A 20,055-nucleotide genomic window follows, 5' to 3' on the forward strand; every position below is an offset into this window, starting at 1 on the left:
AACTGCAAGGCAACCCATAATACTTGTTCTATTAGTCTTATACAGCTCACACCAACTGCACCGGGTGACTAGGGGAACCCCTGCACAACAAAGGTAACTTTCGGCTTTGCTCTTTGGGCAACTCTGCTTTCTCTGAGTGTTCCTCGCTCCAGAACACACTGGGCTTCTCCTCCTAGACAGTCTCTCCTCCTTACAAGCCCAGTTACTACTGCAGAGCAATGAGTGACGGTCCCTCCTGCAGGGCATGACACACTTCTGATGCTCAATAAATAGGTAGGTGTCTGGGCACTTCAGGCAGACCCTCAGCTTCTCCAGTTGAATGTTCAGACCTCAGGTGATGTTTCCTCACCTCTTGGAGACAAACTGTGAGACAAACACCAGCCCTGGTTGAACGGCAGCTCTTAGAGTACTTTGCGGAGCACTCCATTCTTCAGTTAAGAAGAACAAGGGAGTGGAAAAGATAGGGTTGTGTGGGTCCCACTTTTATACATATTTTCCAATATGAAATGTGGACCCACAGTTTACAGAGCCATAACTAGTTCGGATTGATTCAGGTTGCGTTTCTAATGTAATTTGCTGGCTGCTTTTAAGCACAGTGATAGCTCTCGCAGCAGGCAGCAGTAGGGATGGATCCAAGCAGGAGTGTCCACAATATGGACCCAATAAAGTGTGAATTCTCTGCATGTGGCTGTCATTAGACTTCCTGAAGCATTAATCAGACAGATAAAATGTCAGCGTCTGCCTAGAAACTACCTCACCTTGAAGAACGAAACCTGCAGTTCCACCATTCACACTTACCATCTATCAAATGTCAGTGCTCAAGAAGGACTAATCAACAGCCTTTTGCTAAAAAGGTCCTTGAATTTTCAAAGGGAGTGGTGAAATTGAGACACAAGGATGTCCATTGTCCTCATTGTTATTTGCGGTAGATCCACTAGCATGTGCAATACAAAAAAGAAACTATCAACAATGAAATAGCTATAAGGAGCAGTTTCTTTTCTGTAACTCCAGTTCTGTAGTAGGGGTATCTCTGTTATAGTCATAATCTAGTGAATAGTCCCGCTCATGTGCGCGGACCCCGGAGCAATAAAAATAATCTCTTAAGTTGTCAAGCCATGCAGACCTGCATCCACACTTAAGAGAGAATTTCAAAGACAGATAATGCAGCCTATATACACAGGCTACACTGTCCAGTACTTCAACTAGAAAGAATTCCACCAGCAACCACCAACAGCACTGCCTGTCCAGCTTTTTCCATAGAGAAAAGCCTGCCTCTTCCAGCAAAAGCCTCTGGAATGATAGAGAGGAAGGAATGGACAGACAAGCCCCATAGGCTGCCATTATGTGGCTCAGAACAGGATACTGTGCCTTTAAGAAAACTTTCCAGAACTTTTCCAGTATCCCAGAATGCACAGCAGGTCCCTTTTACTTTCAGTTCTTTTTGAAGGCGTAGCACGCCAGACCTGTAGCATTCCTTATATTAACATTCATCTCTCCACCGGGGAGGAGGGCGGGCGCTTATGACTATATCAGAGATACCCCTACTACAGAACTGGAGTTACAGAAAAGAAACTACTCCTTCTGTAGTAGGGGATCTCTGTGTATAGTCATAATCTAGTGAATAGAATGGCAAGCACATCCCCACACAAAAACGGCGGTGGAGGAGATTACAAAATAATACCACTACTGTGCGAACAAATTTCGCAGCGAAGCCTGCCCAACCTGAGCGTCTGCCCTGGCATCCGCGTCCAGACAGTAATGCGCAGCAAAGGTATGGACCAACTTCCAAGTGGCCGCCTTGCAGGTTTCTGCAATCGGAACATTACGCAGCAAAGCAGTCATGGCAGCTTTGCCCCTGGTGGAATGAGCCTTAGGTTTACCCCCTAAGGTCTTATTAGCCTTTTGGTAACACAACTGTATACAGGACACAATCCACCGAGAGATGGACTGTTTGGAGGTAGCAAGACCGGTCCTGACTGATCCATAATTGATAAACAGTTGGTCTGACCTACGAATATCTTTGGTCTTATCAAGATAAAACTTCAACACCCTCCTAACGTCCAGGGAATGTAGAGACCTTTCCGCTGGAGAAGAAGGATTCTGAAAAAACGTAGGTAAAGTTATGGTCTGGTTGACATGAAAATCAGATATCACCTTAGGAAGAAATTTAGGGTGAGTACGCATAACAACCTTAGCAGCATGAAACACAATATAAGGTTCTCAGCAACACACCGCCTGAAGTTCACTCACCCTGCGGGCCGATGTGATGGCCACTAGGAACGCCGCCTTCCAGGACAGGTGCTGCAACAAAGCCTTGTGAATAGGTTCAAAAGGCTCCTTCATCAATCTGGACAGCACCACATTCAATTCCCAGGAAGGCGAGGGAAGTCTGACCGGAGGGAACACCTTCTTCAAGCCTTCCAAAAAATCCTTGACCACAGGGATCTGAAAGAAGGAAGTCTGTGAAGGGCATTTCCTGTAAGCAGTCAAAGCAGCGAGGTGAACCTTAATGGAGTGGAAATTAAGGCCAGACTGCGCCAAATGTAAAAGATATGGAAGGATGATATCTTCCTTACAGGTCGTCGGGTCAAAGTTCTTAGATTTGCACCAGATGCAGAATCTCTTCCACTTGTAAGCATAGGAAGTCCTAGTGGAAGGACGTTTAGCCTCCTTCAGTATGCCCATACAATCTTCTGGTAGATTCAAATGGCCATATTGCACTATCTCAGGAGCCATGCCGCCAAACTCAAAGACGAGAGGTTGGGATGCACCATCCGCCCCCTGAACTTCGTGAGAAGGTATGTATTTGTATTTTATTCTTGTAGAGCGCTACTGTCACCCAACGGGTATCCTGGCGCTAGACTGAGATGGTGAGAGAAACTTTTAACCAGTCAGGTAGCCGCATGCAGACTATGAGAGAGGCCGAGGTCGGCCAAAAGGTGCAGGATTAGGAGATCAAACGATCAGGGGCTTCTCCCTAGGGAATAGCCAGGTTTTCAAGCTGTGCCTAAAGTTCATCAAAGAGTTGGCCTGTCTAATGTTTAACGGAAGATCATTCCAGTACCGTGCTGCCACTGTGCTAAAGGCCCTGCCCCTCCATCCTGGCTTTCTTAACCTTGCCAGTAGTTAGCAGAAAGGCATTTGAAGAGCGCAGCATCCTTTGAGGCTTATACCAGGACAATTTCTCTTGCAGGGAGGTCGGGCCGAGGCCGTGTACCGCTTTATAGGCAATGCATAGGGCTTTGAAGCTAACCCTTTCCTTTATAGGAAGCCAGTGGAGCTCTTGTAGCGCCATTGTGGTCGAAAATTCGCGTTTCTTATTCAGCGCTAGTTTGGCTGCCAAAGACTGGACCCTCTGCAAGCTCTGGAAGATGTAAAGGGGAGCTCCTAGATACAGAGAGTTGCAGTAGTCCAGCCTGCTCAAGATGATGCTGCGTACCACCGAAGGTCTTTTCTCTGCTGGCAAAAGCGGTAGAATCTGCACGGCAGCCGCATGTGAGGAAGGAGAGACCGGTGAAGCAGGTCCGTGAACCACCACTGCCTGGGCCATTCCGGGGCAATCAGGATCATCCGCGACCTGGACAGTTTGATGAGCACTGCCGGAATCAGGGGAATGGGTGGAAAAGCGTACAGAAAGCTGTTCGACCAGTCGATCTATAGCGCATTCCCCAGCGTCCCCTTCTGGTAGTACCTGGAGGCGAAGTCTCGGCATTTGCTGTTTTTGGCGGTGGCGAACAGATCTACGTCTGGAGTTCCCCACATTGCGAAGACTTCTCCTAGTACCTCGTCGTTTATGACCCATTCGTGGTTCTCCTGAAGCAGCCTGCTCAGCGCGTCCGCCTGAACATTCTGCACCCCCGGCAGATGGGTGGCCGTGATCATCAGTCCGCGGGCCAGAAGCCAGCGCCAGATGGCCTGCGCCTCCTCCGACAGAGTGCGCGATCTCGACCCCCCTTGCTTGTTGAGGTAATACATCGTGGTTGTATTGTCCGTCTGTATCAGCAACGAGTTGGTCTGGAAGGACGGATGTAAGGCCTCCAATGCCAGGTACACGGCTCTGAGTTCCAGGAAATTGATGTGGTACGTCGACTCCAACGGGGACCACTTTCCTTGTATCTGTAAGTCTCCGGAGTGCGCTCCCCAACCTTGGAGAGACGCATCCTTCACGATAGTCGTCTCGGAAATGTCCTTGTGGAAGGGAACCCCCCTAAGGAGATTCTCCGCCGAACACCACCATTTCAGAGACTGAAGAGCATGTAGAGACAGCCGGATCTTGTCGTCCCAAGAACCTGTTCTCTGATCCCATTGATCCTCCAAGCACTCCTGCAGTGGTCTCATGTGCAGCCGTACATGCGGCGTGAGGAAGATACAGGAGGCCATCGACCCCAGCAGCGAAGACACCTTCCTCACTGTCGCCGATGGAGCGGCCATGAGGTCCTGAGCCTTCCGAAGGAGCGATAACCGTCTCTCCTCCGAAGGAGACACGCTTGCTGACCGTGTATCGATGGAGGCCCCCAAGTACTGTATGCACTAGACCGGAGTCGGGACAGATTTGGACATGTTGACGTGTAACCCCAGCTTGTTCAAGAGAACGCACGTCCTCCGGAAGTGTGCCTGCGCTTCCGAAAAAGAGGAGGCCTTGATCAACCAGTCGTCCAGGTACGGGTAGACAAACACCTTGTTCCTTCGCAGGTGCGCCGCTACCACTGCCATGCACTTTGAGAAGGACCTTGGAGCAGACTTTAGCCCGAATGGCAGAACTGTGTATTGATAATGATTGGCGCCGACTTGGAATCGCAGGAACTTCGTGTGTTTCCGTGCAATGGGCACATAGAAGTACGCATTTTGTAGGTCTATGGCACAGAGCCAGTCTCCCTGTTGCAGCTGATGGTAAATCTGATGCAACGACAGCATGCGAAACTTCTCTCTGCGAATCCATTTGTTTGCTTGCCGCAAATCCAGAATGGGCCTGAACTCGTTCTTGTCCTTGCGAACCAGGAAGAAACGAGAGTACAGACCTCTTTCCCTTTGAGACAGAGGTACGTCTTCCTCCGCCTTTTTCCGTAACAGGATGTCTGCCTCCGCCTGGAGCTCTCGCAGTTGATACCACGAGCTTACCGGCGGAATCGCTGGAGGCGGCCTGATGAACCGAAGACTGTATCCATTGCAAACAATATTCAGCACCCACTTGTCCTGAGTAATTTTTCTCCACTCTGCCGGAAAAAATTGAATGCTTCCCCCCACTGGAGTGGGTAACGGTTGCAGGGGAAGTAAATGCTCAGGGCCGCGACCCGACCGGGCCCTTGGTAGCAGTAGCGGACTGCTGGCCCCCTCTACCACTCTGGCGTTTCTGGAAGGGTTTACGGAACTGCTGCTGCTGGTTTTGCTGCTGTCCCGAGGCCTGCCCACGCCCTCTGCCCGCAGACCCGAACCATCTCTGGAAGGGGCGTTTCTTCTTTTCTGGCTTCTCCAACCCGACAGCCGTCAGGGTCTCTGCCTCCATCTTCATGCGGGCCTTCTCGTCATCCGCATGCTGGCCGAACAGGGTTTCCCCCGAGAAAGGCAGATTGGCCACTCTATGCTAAGCCTCAGGCTTGAGCGAGGTAAGGCGAAGCCACGCGTGCCGCCGTTGGTGGACGCCATGACAGTACCCATGCGCCGCCAGCAGGGACACATCCGCTGCCGCACTGATCACCTGGTTTGAGACCAGCATCCCCTCGCGCAAAGTCTCCAAGAAGTCTTCCCTCTTGTCGCGAGGCAGCAGCTCCGCATACTGCTGGAGAGACTCCCACAGGGCACGGTCGTAACGCCCCAACAGAGCCCCGGCACTTGCCGCCTTCATGGTGGTGGCAGCCGTCCCACAGACCTTCCTGCCCGCTGAATCCAGCCAGCGGCTCTCCTTGTCGGGCGGAACTGTTGATGAAGGGGTGGTAGCATGCTGCTTCCTCGCCGCCGTCACAATGACTGAATCCGGCTTAGGGTCCGTCCTCAAAAAGGTCGGGTCCGAGTCCGGGACCCGATACTTCTTCATAAGCCGGGAGGGGGCGGATTTCGTCACTGCCGGAGTGAGGAACAACTCTATAGCGGGCTCCACCAATCCCGGCACGAGAGGCAGCAGGGGGCGAGACAGGTGCTTCTTGTGCAGCGTCTCGAATATCACGGACGTCGTAGGTGTCGGTACCGTCACCGTGATTCCCAACTTGGCTGCACCTCTCAGCAGTACCTCCTGGAAGGAGACCAGATCGTCAACCGGAGACACCCTCGTCCCGGGCGAGTCCGACAGCGTCGGTGAGAAGTCCCTGGCAGATGATCGAGTGCGCGATCTGGATCTGCGCCTCCTGTGGCGCCGTCTCGATGTTGACGACGAACGCCCACGGCTCCGCGATCTCCCTCTCCGCCCGGAGCGGGAACGCGATCTTCTTGGCTTCGGTCTGTCCGCCGGCCTCGCCGGGCCCGGCAACGGTGGCTTACCCTGGCGCCGCGGCCTAGGCGTTCCCTGCGGCAGCGTCGGATACCTGGGCAACGAGACCGATCGTGTCGGAACCGGTGGTGGGCCCGAAGGCCTGCGTGGCGGAATGGCGGAGGAGGAGGAGTTGGCGGTGGTGTTAGTGGCGGCGGAGGAGGAGGCGGCGTATATACCACTGAGTACCCCGAGACTCCTGGTGTCCGGGCGCCCCCTGCGCCTCCTCGACGTCGATGAATCCCTCTTCGACGTCGATCGCCTCCGCGACGGCGATCGCCTCCGCGACGCCGATCGCCGTCGCGGATCGCCTCCGCGACGCCGATCGCCTCCTTGACGTCGATCGCCTCCGCGACGTCAGACGTCGATCGCCTCCTTGACGTCGATCGCCTCCGCGACGTCGATCGCCTCCGCGACGTCAGACGTCGATCGCCTCCTTGACGTCGATCGCCTCCTTGACGTCGATCGCCTCCTTGACGTCGATCGCCTCCTTGACGTCGATCGCCTCCTTGACGTCAATCGCTTCCTTGACGTCGATCGCCTCCTTGGAGCCTCATCTTCATGCTTTCCCTCAGGGTCCTGGCTGAGAACGAGTGGCAGATATCACACTCTTCAGGCACATGGGACTGGGGAAGGCAGCCTATACACACCTTGTGTGGGTCTGACTTAGCCTTCTTCCTGTCGCACTCTGGGCACTTGTCGAACAAGCCAGGCATGTTGACAGCACCAGAAGGAAGTCCCAACACTAAAACACTTGAAAAATTGACAAAAAATCACCAATAAACCCTTGAAAAGGGAGAGCTCAATGCTCCAGGGTCCTGCTAGCAGGAGCCGGAAAAAAGAACTGAAAGTAAAAGGGACCTGCTGTGCATTCTGGGCTACTGGAAAAGTTCTGGAAAGTTTTCTTAAAGGCACAGTATCCTGTTCTGAGCCACATAATGGCAGCCTATGGGGCTTGTCTGTCCATTCCTTCCTCTCTATCATTCCAGAGGCTTTTGCTGGAAGAGGCAGGCTTTTCTCTATGGAAAAAGCTGGACAGGCAGTGCTGTTGGTGGTTGCTGGTGGAATTCTTTCTAGTTGAAGTACTGGACAGTGTAGCCTGTGGATATAGGCTGCATTATCTGTCTTTGAAATTCTCTCTTAAGTGTGGATGCAGATCTGCATGGCTTGACAACTTAAGAGATTATTTTTATTGCTCCGGGGTCCGCGCACATGGGCGGGACTATTCACTAGATTATGACTATACACAGAGATCCCCTACTACAGAAGAGTGAAACACATTAAATCTCTCTTTATACGAAGGACATTATTATGTTTTTTAAGAACAAAAGAAATGATACTGGGAAAGCCATTCCTGGTAATCAACTACGAGGACCAATCTGGGCTGCAAATAAATTGATGCAAGTCGAGTGTGTTCCCTGTAAAGTGTCTTAATGAGTAGAATACACAAAAATAATTACCTAAGGGACTAGAGTGGGAGAGGATGTCTAATAATATTGAGAGATGTGCATATACATATAAGAACTGGATTTGATTGATCGCAATATAGGGGCTGCTATTGCGGCTTTGAGAGCAGGTGTAACCTTCCGGAACATGTAGAGCTGTAACACTGATGTAGCATGCATTCGCAAGTCATACCAATGTAAGAAATGGTTACTTACCAGTAGGAGTAGTTTTGTAGCTTGAAATTTTCTGGATTCACATGCTGTGCATCATTCCGCCATCTAGTGGTTTTGTCCAGAATTGTCTTTTTTTTCTTCTAGTTTTAGTCGCTGTCGACCACCATTTGGTGCCAGGTACGTCCCCTGCGTGACGTCAGACGGTATTCTGGAGGTCGACGTGCATGGTGGCCATCTTCCGATTCTTTTTTCTGTTTCTATGTTCTTTAATCCTTGTGATGGTCCTTTTCTTAAGTTACTGATGTTGTACTTTGCTTTCCCACCTGTTTGTGTTCCTTCCAGGGGAAGGCCGGGAGGCTCGCATGTGAATCCAGGAAACGTTTTAAGCTGCAAAACTACTCCTACTGGTAAGTAACCATTTCGTTTTGCAGCGTCAATCCTTTTCTGGATTCACATGCTGTGCATCAGATTATGTAGCGGTTTCTCCCGTGTTTGGGAGGCTGTGGTGGAAGGAAGACTTAGCAAAAAGGTTGTGAAGCACCCTTTGTCCAATTTGAGATTCCTTATTCATCTGTATATCCACACAATAATGCTTTGTAAAGGTGTGTGGTGATGCCCACGTTGCTGCTGTGCAGATGGCATCGATGGGTACATTGGCCATAAAAGCTAGCGTTGCTCCTTTTTAGGTCTCGGCTAGCGAAGGCTGCGCTTGCGCAGTCTCGCTCGCGAGAATTAATGACTTCGGGTGTTTTGGAGAAGAGGGGCTTGAACCCGCCCCTCTTCTCTCCTCTTCTCCATTGGCTGGCCTCTTAAATGCTGGCCACCCATTGGAGAAGAGGCTTGTCGCGCAAAACAGGCCCCGTCCTTTTCGGATTGGGGGGCGTGTTTTTTCGTTGCTTTTCGCAGGGCGTGTTTTTCCCTCCTCCAGCCAATGGCAAGAGGAGAGAAAAAGAAACACGCCCCCGAATCCGAAAACGCCACTGCGTTTCTCCGAGGCATTTGTGCTTCGCCTCGGAGAAAGGCGGTGGTGTCTCGGTATGTTCTTGCAGGGCTCAGGATGGTACCGCACACACAGTGCAATGTTTCACCCTAGCTCTACACTTGTACACACAGTGCAATGTTTCACCTCAGCTCTGCGTGTGTACACACAGTGCAATGACCCCCAGCTCTGCACGTGCACACACTGTGCAATGTTTCACCTCAGCTCTGCGCGTGCACACACAGTGCAATGTTACACCTCAGCTCTGCGTGTGTACACACACTGTGCAAACACACCCAGTTCCGGGTGTGTACGCAGTCACAGTACAATGTTTAACCCCAGCTCTTCAGTTATACACACAGTGCAATGTTTCACCCCCAGCTCTGTCTGAGTACACGCCGCCACGCTTTAAAAAACGTTAGCTCCCTAATCCTCTCTTGTGTACCAACACAGGCTACAGACATCATCCCTTCCATAGTACTCCTCCAGTGCGCATGCGCACAGAGAGCCGACCTGCTTCCCAATGTGCGCTGCACAAACGGCAGCATCACAGCCCCGGCTCCTAAAGCGACCACCTCTCTGCTCCTCGGCGTACACACCAAGCGGCAATATACCCACCCCCTCCCCTTGTCCCCCCTCAGTCCGACGTCAGAACTCAGCGAATAACTAGATGAAAATTGCGGAGCAGGGTCGGCCTCTCAGCGCTCAGCGGGGCCCGGGTGGAGGGGGGGAGGGAAGCGTTTATTTAATCAGAGGGGGCTGGGGATGCCTCTGTATGCTTCCCATTGGACGCTCTTTAGCGCCTCTGTGGGGATTTCACGTGCGCGGCGCTAATGGGACCACTGCAGACATGTTAGTCGTATTTTTTTAGCATAATTTAATCAACGTTTTAGGTGATTGGACGTGGCTGCATCCCGCCAGTCACAAGTTCCACTTTCAACCCAGTGAGGATGCTCTGTAGGTGAAGTTGACACTAAAATTGGTGTGCGTCCTGCATGCCATGAATTAATTTGTGTCACACAACTGTTCACTGCGAGATTCACCTCCAAAGTCGATACACTGAACACAGTCGAACCGGCGTCGCCACACCTGTTAATCACACCGGGCTTATTTACAAATAAAAACCCTCTCCCTCCTTACATAATTAATGCAATTGCTTGTTTAAACAAATTTTGAGGAGAGCGGGCGCACTTTGGTTTGTTGTTCGGCGGTGTTTTTCTGTTTTCAATCTTTTGCTCTGCAAGAAGTCGTGCGGGTGGGCTCAAAGATGGCGACTTTTGTGAGCGAGCTGGAAGCAGCCAAGAAGAGTCTGAGCAAAGCATTAGGGGACAACATCAAACAGTGAGTACGACTATGGCATTCTGGCGTTTAGTTCACATTTCTTTGACATAGACGTGCATCTGGTAGCAATCATCCCAATGATCTATTTGGCCATCACTCTGTCTAGCGTGTGATGGCCCCTCCTTCATCTTCCGCTTTCCTTTACGGGGATGTGCATCTAGAAACAATCATCCCGATCGCATCTACAGTGCAACTTTTACATTTGTTTATTCTTGCTTACTCTACCGGCAGATCTGTGCTCGCCACCCTCTGTGTTTTATTACCCTTTGCGCGAACTCAGAGAGCCGATTGCTGTTTCCATACTCGCCCTATTTTAAGAAAAGCAACAAAAAAGCAAACACATTTTTAACGTTTCCCCTTTGGAATGTCAGCGATTTCCAAAATACGCAACATCTTCTGGGTGACCCTTCAGCTTACACAGAGTCCTAACTGTTCAGTTTTAGCGCTTCCAGTTCATAATGTATGTTTTTAAGGGAAGCCTTGCCTCCTGCTCAGGTTTCTCCTTTCGGTTTCCCTTTGTGGTGTGTTTTTAAATATTTCCCCGCTTTGTGAGTAATTGGGGGCGCCCCGCTTTAACGCAGTGCCCACTTTTATGTTTAAAAGGGCAATAGCTTTACATCTCGCAATTGCGAGACTTATTAGATTGCAAATGCTTGTATTTATATCTGCCCAGCACCCACAAAGTGTTTTTGGAATAGCTTCAGCCCTTTATCTAATCTCCCCGCAGCTGTATAATTTGGTGGACTGTTGGAGTCTTACTCCTGCATACATCCCTGTATCTGTATATAATTATATTTGGAACTTACGGTGCTCATCTCATCTCATTCATTAACGAGGCACTAACAAGCGCTCTTAGAGCAGCAGTCTCCGTCTTTTCTTTGTAGCCAGGACATTCATCAGCGAGGCACTCACAGGCACCCTTACGATAGCAGTCTCTGTATGGTGCAAAAACATCCTCGCTTAATTGACCAGCACAACAGCAACAACATTTTTTGGCCATGTCTTCAGCAGTTTCTCTAATCTCCCCACAGCTGTCGAACTTGGTGGAATGTTAGCGCTTTACTCCTGCATACATCCCTCAGCCCCTCCTCCATTGAACTCCCGGACATCGTGCATTTTTATTTATACCTGCAAGTGTTTTTGGAATATCTTCAGACCTTTATCTAATCTCCCAGCAGCTGTATAACTTTGGGGAATGTTCGCATTTTACTCCTGCATACAACCTTCTCCTCCGCCATCGAACTCCTGGACATCATGCATTTTTATTTATATCTGCACAGCACCCACAAAGTGTTTTTGGGATGTCTTCAGCCCTTTATCTAATCTCCCCATAAATGTTTAACTTGATGGAATGTTAGTGTCTCACTCCCGCATACATCCCGTCAAACTCCCGGACATCGTGTATTTTTATTTATCTCTGCACAGCACATGCAAAATATTTTTGGGATGTGTTCAGCCCTTTACCTTATCTCTTTGTAGTTGCCTAACCTGGTGGAATGTTGGCTGCATTACTACTGGATATCGTGTATTTTTAATTATATCTGCATATAATTATATTTGAAAATTACAATGTTCATCTCATTCATCAACTAGGCCAGGGGTCTTCAACCTTTTCTGTGTTGAGAGCTACTTCTGCTCAAGGAAAGTTCTGCTGAGCTACTAGCATATGTTTTCACTGTAAAGTAGTGGCAACATGTGTTAACATTACACTATGACCACTTCCAAGCAGGATTGTCAGTAGTAATCACCCAAGCATTCAAGAAAAGATTACCAGCAGAAATAGCCGGAAAGCATTTCTCACTATTAAATGCCACCCCCTCACTAATGAAGTTACATTCAAATTATCAAATGCTCTGAGGCACAGAGGACAGAACTAGAGCAGTAAGTCCCCCCCCAACTCAAATTGAATTAGCATTCGGCTATCAACTTAAATGTGTTTTAGAAATAAAATATATTGTCTTCGTCTGCATATTAGTTATTGAAAATACGCATATTTTTTTTATATCAAATACCACTTTCCATTTTGGGCAAACAAACTCAATTTTCAGAATAAAAATCTTTTCTAAAAAACATATTTGTCATTAAAATATCAGTTTTCAATTTTAGAAAACACATAATCCACAAATATCAGTACTATCATGTAAAAATGCCTCACATAGACAGATTCTGCTTAAAGTGCCCAGGTATTACAATCATAGGTAATGGATTCTCACCATAGCACCAAGTATTCTTGTGTTATGCAAATAATGTCCACCGTTATACCAGGGCCAACGTAGCAAGGCTGGGCGCCATAACATCCCGGATGCCCAACATATATCAGTTATGGCCATTTTTAAGCAAGAAACAGTCATCATTTTGTCAGGGGTGGCTGAAAGTAGGCCAGTCAATATGTCAATGATGGCAGCCGGTATTGGAAAACTACACTAAAAAATACCCGTAATAGTCAAGGATGACCATTATTACAGCATGGGCACTATTATGCCATAAACGGAAACAATTACACCAAAGATAAAACCCTTATGATGCAGGCCAGCATACACATTTGACGGTCCTTGACTCTAGACGTAGCTTCCAGGAAACAACACTGTTTATTAGGGAGCGTCACCATGTCAGACAGACGACACATAAATAAATGCAGATGAGGCTATTATTTTTTATTTGCTTTGGCTCCAGACACTGCTCCTCTCAGCTCTTGAGTTGATCATGCTCCTAACAAATTTCCTCTCCGGCTCATACAGTCCCACACTTTGGTGGATCAGCACTGATTACTACTGTCATTCTGTGATAGTGCATTGTTCACATATGTGCTGGGACTGAAAGAGCAGGGCGTATAACATGGGCAATCTCCTTGTGATTTAGAGTTAGAGTGGATACAGACGGTCATGTGGCAGACCCGTAACCCAACTCAGTTTGTGTTTGAGTGTTATTAAAATGGTCTGCTATTGGTTTGGTTGGCTTTCACTCTAAGTGTTTTGAGATGAGTGGTGCTGCCTTCTTTAATATGCATAGACTCTCTGAGATTGTCTGGGCTTGTCTTTAACTCTGAGAGCTACTTTCAGGGTACTGGCGAGCTACCAGTAGCTCCCGAGCTACTCGTTGGAGACCCCTGAACTAGGCACTACCAGGCGCTCTTAAAGCAGCAGTCTCTACTATCATTTGGTGTCATGGGTGTACACGCAAGGCAATATTCCCAATCTCTTCTTAGTAGATATATGTGAGAAACAGTGGTGCAATTTTAGGTGTTTCAAATCGGATGTGATGAGTTGCTTTCATGTTTTTATAAGGTTTCAAACTACAAATGTTGATAAACTCCCAGACAATGGCATATCTTGTTTGTGAAGTCTGGAGAATGGAGAAGTGCTTGTTTTCAGGGCTTCTGAGTACTGGCAGTAATGCAGAACTTCTACTTTTACGGAGGCAAGTGGCTACAGAACGAATTCTGTGGTAACACTGTACCACCAGCCCTAGGCTGTACTACAACAGAGTGGAAAATAAATAGCTGTGGCATGTTTTAAAGGGCTATTTAAAAGTGTGGCTACCTGGCTGGTCAAATTTAAATTTTCACTTTGCGCCATAGTTTTCAACATAATGTTTAAAGCATTCTGTTATTTTCTATTTAAAAAAAACGCAAACAGCATTCCAAGTGTGTGTGGGTGGCTCTGTGTGTGTGGGTGGCTCTGTGTGTGTGTGGGTGGCTGTGTGTGTGTGTGTGTGGGTGGCTTTGTGTGTGTGGCTCTGTGTGTGGGTGCAAATGCAATAAGTCTCGCATTTGAGAGTGATTAAGCTATGGACATTGTAAATAACAATGCCGTTTCTTTAAATGTTTTAAAAGCAAAAACAAACAAAAATAATGTCATGAGCAATGTCAATAGCTCTAACTTTAACAGTGCCGAGACCATTGCATTGTAAATGCTGGTTTCCTAGTGGAGTGAGCTGTTGGTTGTATTGTTAGTTCTTTTTTGGCATTGGTATAGCTTAATTGGATAGCTTGTACTATACATCTTGCAATAAATGTCTTAGTGACAGCTGATCCTGTGTTGGTATGTGAGTAAGCAACAAACAACTGCTTTGTTTTCCGGATTTGTTCTGTCTTTTGCAGATAGTACATTTGTGCTCTCCTTACATCCAGAGTATGGAGGCTTTTTTCTGCCTTAGTTTTAGGATTTTTGAAGAAAACTGGTAAGATATTTTGATTCAAGTGATATTCAGTTACCACCTTTGGTAAAAACTGCGGGTTGGTTTTTAAGATTAACTTATCCTTGTGGATTTGCAAGTAGGGTTCTTGTATAGTTAATGCTTGTAGTTCACATACTCTCCATAGTGATGTTATAGCAATGAGAAAGGCTGTTTTGAAAGCAATATGTTTGAGGTCAGCTATATGCATGGGCTCAGCTCAAAATGTTTAGTCATTAGTTGAGACAGCACTGTATTTAAACTCCATGTTGGTACAGGAGCAGTTCTTGGTGGAGCTATCCTTTTTGCTCCTTCTAAAGCCCTTTTTATGACTGGTCTTGTAAAAAAGCTTTTGCATGTTTTTCCTCTTGTGTATGCCACTATGGCAGCGAGGTGTACTTTTAGGCTGGAAAAATTGATGTTGCTGTCCAAGAGGTAGGTAAGATATGTGACTACTGTTTCCTGAGCATTTATTGAATTAGTATTTTTGTAACAGGTGCACCATGTGGTATATCGCTTCCATTTTGCTGTATAGCATTTCCTTGCTTCTTTTAGAATTTCCATGGTTCTGGACGGCAGATTGAGGTGTGCAAATTCTACGTATTCAGGCGCCAGACCGCTAGTTGTAGCGTCTCTGGTTCTGGGTGAAAGATTTGGCCCTGTTGCATTGTCAGCAGGTCTTTTTCTGCTTTGATCCCGATCATTTCTCCCTTGGAGAGTTCTAGGAGAGTTCAGTGCCATGTTTGTCGTGGCCAACAAGGGGTTATGAGAATCATGTTTGTTTTTGGTTCTTTTGCTTTTTGTAGTACTCTTTGCATCGGGGGAACTGGTGGAAAGGCGTAGACATATGTCCGAGACCAGTTGAGTGAAAGTGCATTTCCCTTTGGCAGGTGGTGTGGAAACCTGGATGCAAAGCTTCGGCATTTTTTGTTCTGCAACGTTGCAAAGAGTGCCAACACTGGCATTCCTCAGATGTTGAATAGGTATTATACTGTTGTTTGCTTTAGCTCCCATTCGTGTGAGCAACTGTTTTGTCTGCTTAGCTGGTCTGCTGTGGTGTTGCCTACCCCTGGTAGATGTACTGTCTGCAGATTGATTTGTTGCGGTTTCGCCCACTGCCAGAATTCCTGTGCATGTTTGCCCAGGGGAAAGGATTTCGTTCCACCGTTTTTATTCAGGTAGAACATTGTAGTTGTGTTGTCAGTTTGTATTAGAACGTTTGTTCCCTGAATCGGTTTCTGGAATGCTTTGAGTGCCAGTAGAACCATTTTCATTTCAAAGAAATTGATGTGCTTCATGGAGTCTTGTTCGCTCCACCGACCATGAACCTTTAGCTGGTTGAGATGTGCTCCCTAACCGTTGAGGGATGCATCTGTGGCGATTGTCATAGATGGAGTTGTGTTCCTAAAAGTTCTCCCCTGTGCTGTGTTGTTGAATGCCTACCATTGTGTCTCTGCTTGTATCTTTTGTGTAACAACCACTAGATCTTCCCAACTCCCTGTGGCTTGTGACCAGCTGATGGTGAGCCATTCCTGGAATAGGCGCATGTGTAAGCAAGCGTGAGGGATGAGTAGGATACATGATGCCATCATGCCCATTAGTTTAATTACTGTTCTCACTGTCAGGGGCTGCCTCTTCTGGTAGCGGGCTGTTTCGTTGTGGATAGCTTGTATCCTGTTCTGTGTGGGATAAGCCTTTGCGTCTTTTGTATTCAGTCTTGCTCCCAGGAAGGTCTTTTCTTTTTCTGGGGTGGTTGACGATTTTTCGTGATTTATTGAGAAACCCAGGCTTTGTAGTGTTTGAATTGTTTTTTTAACAGGATAGTGGCATATTTGTTTCGTGAGTCCCCTTATTAGCCAGTCGTCCAAGTAGGGGTATATGTGGATTTTTTCTTTTCTTAGGTGTGCCGCCACTGCAGCCAGACACTTTGTGAAAACCCATGAAGCTGATTTTATTCCGAACGGGAGTACCTTGAATTGGTAGTGTGTTCCGTTGTGTAGGAATCTTAGGTACTTTCTGTGTCTTTTGTTCATTGGGATATGTAAATAGGCGTCTTTGAGGTCTATTGTTGCTAGAAAATCCCTTTTTGATTTGTGCGATTATTTCTTCAAGGATACACATTTTGAAGTGCTGTATCAGTATAAACTTGTTTATGAATCTAAAGTCCATGATTGGCCTTAGGATTAGATCTTGTTTCGGTACAAGGAAGTATGGTGAGTAGTTTCATGTGTGCCAATCTTGTTTTGGTACTATTTCTACTGCCTGTTTTAGATACAGTTCTTTGATCTCTGCGTTTAGCACTGTTTGTTCGGATTTGGAAAATGTTCTTGTTTTCAGTGGATTTGCAGGTGGCGTTTTTGTTAGCTCTTTGCAATATCTGTGTTGTCCCAAATTTAATATCCATTTGTCCGTTGTGATCCTTTCCCATTGGCAGTGGAAAAAGGATATTCTTCCCCCCCACTGGTGTTTTGTGTTGGTCCTTTTTAGGTCTCACCTGAGCCAGCACATGCGCTGCTCTGCGAGACATTTAGTAGTGAGCTTTTAAAAGTGCTACCCCACGCTTTTGCTGGCCTAGCGCTGCCAGCTTTCAGCGCTGAGGCGCCATCTGGAGCGCGATCAGTTTCACTTTTGCCGCTGCTGCGCGCACACCACTCTCGTGCTTTTTTTTTTTTTTTAACTTCCAGCACGAGGCGCGTTTGTTGACTATTGTCGCCCTGCTGTGCGTCCTGTCGCCAGCTGTAGGTTCCCTCTCAATCCTTAAAGTGTCTGGTTCTCTTGTCGGCGTCAGCACACATCCTACTTTGGAGTGCGGTCGCTGCATACTGTCCCTCTTGTATATCGTCGTTCGGTTTGGAAAGTATGTTATTTCCTCCCATGCCCCCCCTCCGCGTGCGCTCCTTTTAGCCCCTGTCTGGTGGCCAAGTTTCATTGTTCTCTCAGAGGAGTCTGTCAAACCTCGGCTCGCGGGTTCCCGTCCTCGTTTTGCATGAAAGCGCCTGCTTTCGCCGTGCTTTAGTCCCCGAGGCGACATGGAGTCGAATTCCAAGAAACTATTTACACACTATGTTCGCTCCAGAATATGACGACTTGCGCTCTCTGCCTTGGTCTGTGCCGGGGGAGCCTTGCTTCCCTGCAGCCTCAACACTTCAGAATAGCATCTCTCTTCCGTCACATCAGCAGCATTGAAAGGTGGTGCTGAGCCTCAATCCTCGTGTCTAACAACCCCCTTCACTCAGTAGCAATGGGCGGGGCAGGGGAATGCTTACGCTTTACTTCTGTCAGTCGCCTTTGCTTTTCGCAGCAAAAGAAGCAATTCTCGAATGAGCCGAGGTATTTCAAAGCATGGAAGCCTCTAGTATGAGCTCGTAAGAGGGCACTGATTGTTTTACACCGGGATGGTATTTCTAGGTATGTTCGGATTTGCAATTGCGTCCTCACTGGCAGCGTGTCATTTCCAGTTTTCATGCTTGGGTGACGTTGCTAGGGCTGGGACAGGGCTTACTTTTATTGCTGCACGTGTTCCAATACTTTACCGATCTTTGTTTTGTATAAAGCCACATTCGCCGAATCGGAGCGCTTCTCAAAAAGAAAATCAAAATGCAACAAGCACTATCCCATTTATAGAGGAGTGGATTCGTTCCCTCAGAGGTTTTTTAGTTTTTGATTTCTTCATTGCATTGGCAATTTAGCTGCGATACGCCTCCCCAGTCCAATTTCACAACAAATATTGGTAAAGCCAATAAGTCTCGCCGTTGCCAAATACCATAGACGTTAGAAAACTACTGCACACTACATCCAATTAGGTATAAGTCGCAAAGCCATCCTTTTTGTCTGTGATTTCTACATGCTGCTGGTCACTTGAGCTATACACAACTTCAGATCTAAAAGGGTCAGGTCATGTTTAGTAGGACGAAAGGCTGGACCACATATACAGTATATACCAGGAACAATGCCTTTTCTGATATTTACTTGACATTCGCATTTATGCAACATAAATGATTCTGTTGCACATAGTGATGACCTCAAATTGTAATCCTTGTACATTTTTTATAATTACAGTTAGCTTATCTAACAGCATATCTTGTAGTAGATATGTTTCTAACATAAGGAAACCTAAAAATATAATCATACATTACAATCGGAGTGCTCCAAATCTAATAACGCGAAAAGCATCACCAGTGAAAGAGTAGTGTGTGGAGGGACGCAAACTAGGATAATAGTGCTTGCGCATTACTTTTTTTAAATAAAAAAAAAAGCAGTGATTGGACGGTCATGTGACATTCGCCACTTGTTTGCTGGGAAGAGAGGGTGGGAGTTGAATGAATTCTTTGAAAGTTGTTGAGGATTCCACTTTTCGGGAGCTATCTCCCCTGTAAATATTTTAAAGGAAGTTTTAGACTTGTCGAAGATATTTTGACTGGTTGTTTTTCCATTATTTTTTAAACTACAACATCAATGATGGGCCTGCAATCATGTTTGCATCATCTCATCAAATGTGACATGAAAAGATTTAAAGGCATCTTTATTGCTCACAAAGTGGACAAGCATTGGCACAGCCAAAAGGTCTCGCCTTTGGGACCTTATAAGTGTTTAGCCATGCAACAGTTGATTTTGCTGCACCAAGGATATTGTGCTGCATAACTAAATACTTATAAGGTCCCAAAAGCGAGACCTATTGGCTATGCCAATGCTTTTTTTTTTGTTGAAGTCAGTTTGAGCCATTTCCTCTCCCTCTGGAGGATTGGCCTCTTCCTCTGCCATTACCTCGCCCTCGAAGGGCTGCTTCTGTTGCTGCCAGCCCTGGTAACTAGATTGTTGACCCATCTGTTGGTTTGGGTTCTGTCCCCGAGACTGTTGTGGCATCTGCTGGCTTTGGCTGAAGTTGCTTCTCCCTTTGGTCTTTCTGTTAGAGAAGCCTTCTCTTTTGAAAGATCCTCTTTGTTGCAGGGCCCCCATTGCCTTTGCTTTTTCATTGTCCTTTTTAATTTGTTGAAGTTATTCATCCACTTCTTTGCCAAATAGATTTTCCCCATTAAAGGGTCTGTTAATGATCGATGTCTGAACTTCTTGTTTGAATCCAGAAATTTTGAGCCAGGCATGCCTTCGGAGTATGGTTCCCGTGCACATTCGCCTGCTTGCGGTATCTGCTGCATCTAGTGCAGATTTTAGGCAAGTGTTAGCCACATTTTTATCCTCTTAGATAACTGCTCTTGCTCTTTTCTTGTTCTCCTCTGGGAGTTTGTTCATGAACTCCTTAATTTCATCCCACTGTTGGTGGCAATATCAGGGAAGAGGTGTGGGGCTGCGGCCAGGGTGACTGACTCCGGAATCCGGGGATCACGGTTCGATCCCCGGTGGCAGATTAGTACAGCACCATGTGACTCTGGGCAATAGCTTGCTTAATCTTCCCGACGGCCCCAACGCCTAGAGACCCTTACGGATGATTGTTTGCGCTTTATAAATGTGGATTATTATTTAACAGG

General features: G+C 47.2%; 1 protein-coding gene across 4 annotated transcripts in view; it reads right to left on the reverse strand.

The window, feature by feature from the left end:
- Positions 1 to 20,055, reverse strand: part of RAVER2 (ribonucleoprotein, PTB binding 2) — a 418,859-nt gene that overhangs the window by 273,807 nt on the left and 124,997 nt on the right. The gene's annotated exons all lie outside the window — the stretch shown is intronic.

The sequence above is a fragment of the Triturus cristatus genome, chromosome 4_2 (assembly GCF_964204655.1).
Source record: "Triturus cristatus chromosome 4_2, aTriCri1.1, whole genome shotgun sequence".
In the NCBI taxonomy this organism is placed as follows: Eukaryota; Metazoa; Chordata; class Amphibia; order Caudata; family Salamandridae; genus Triturus; species Triturus cristatus.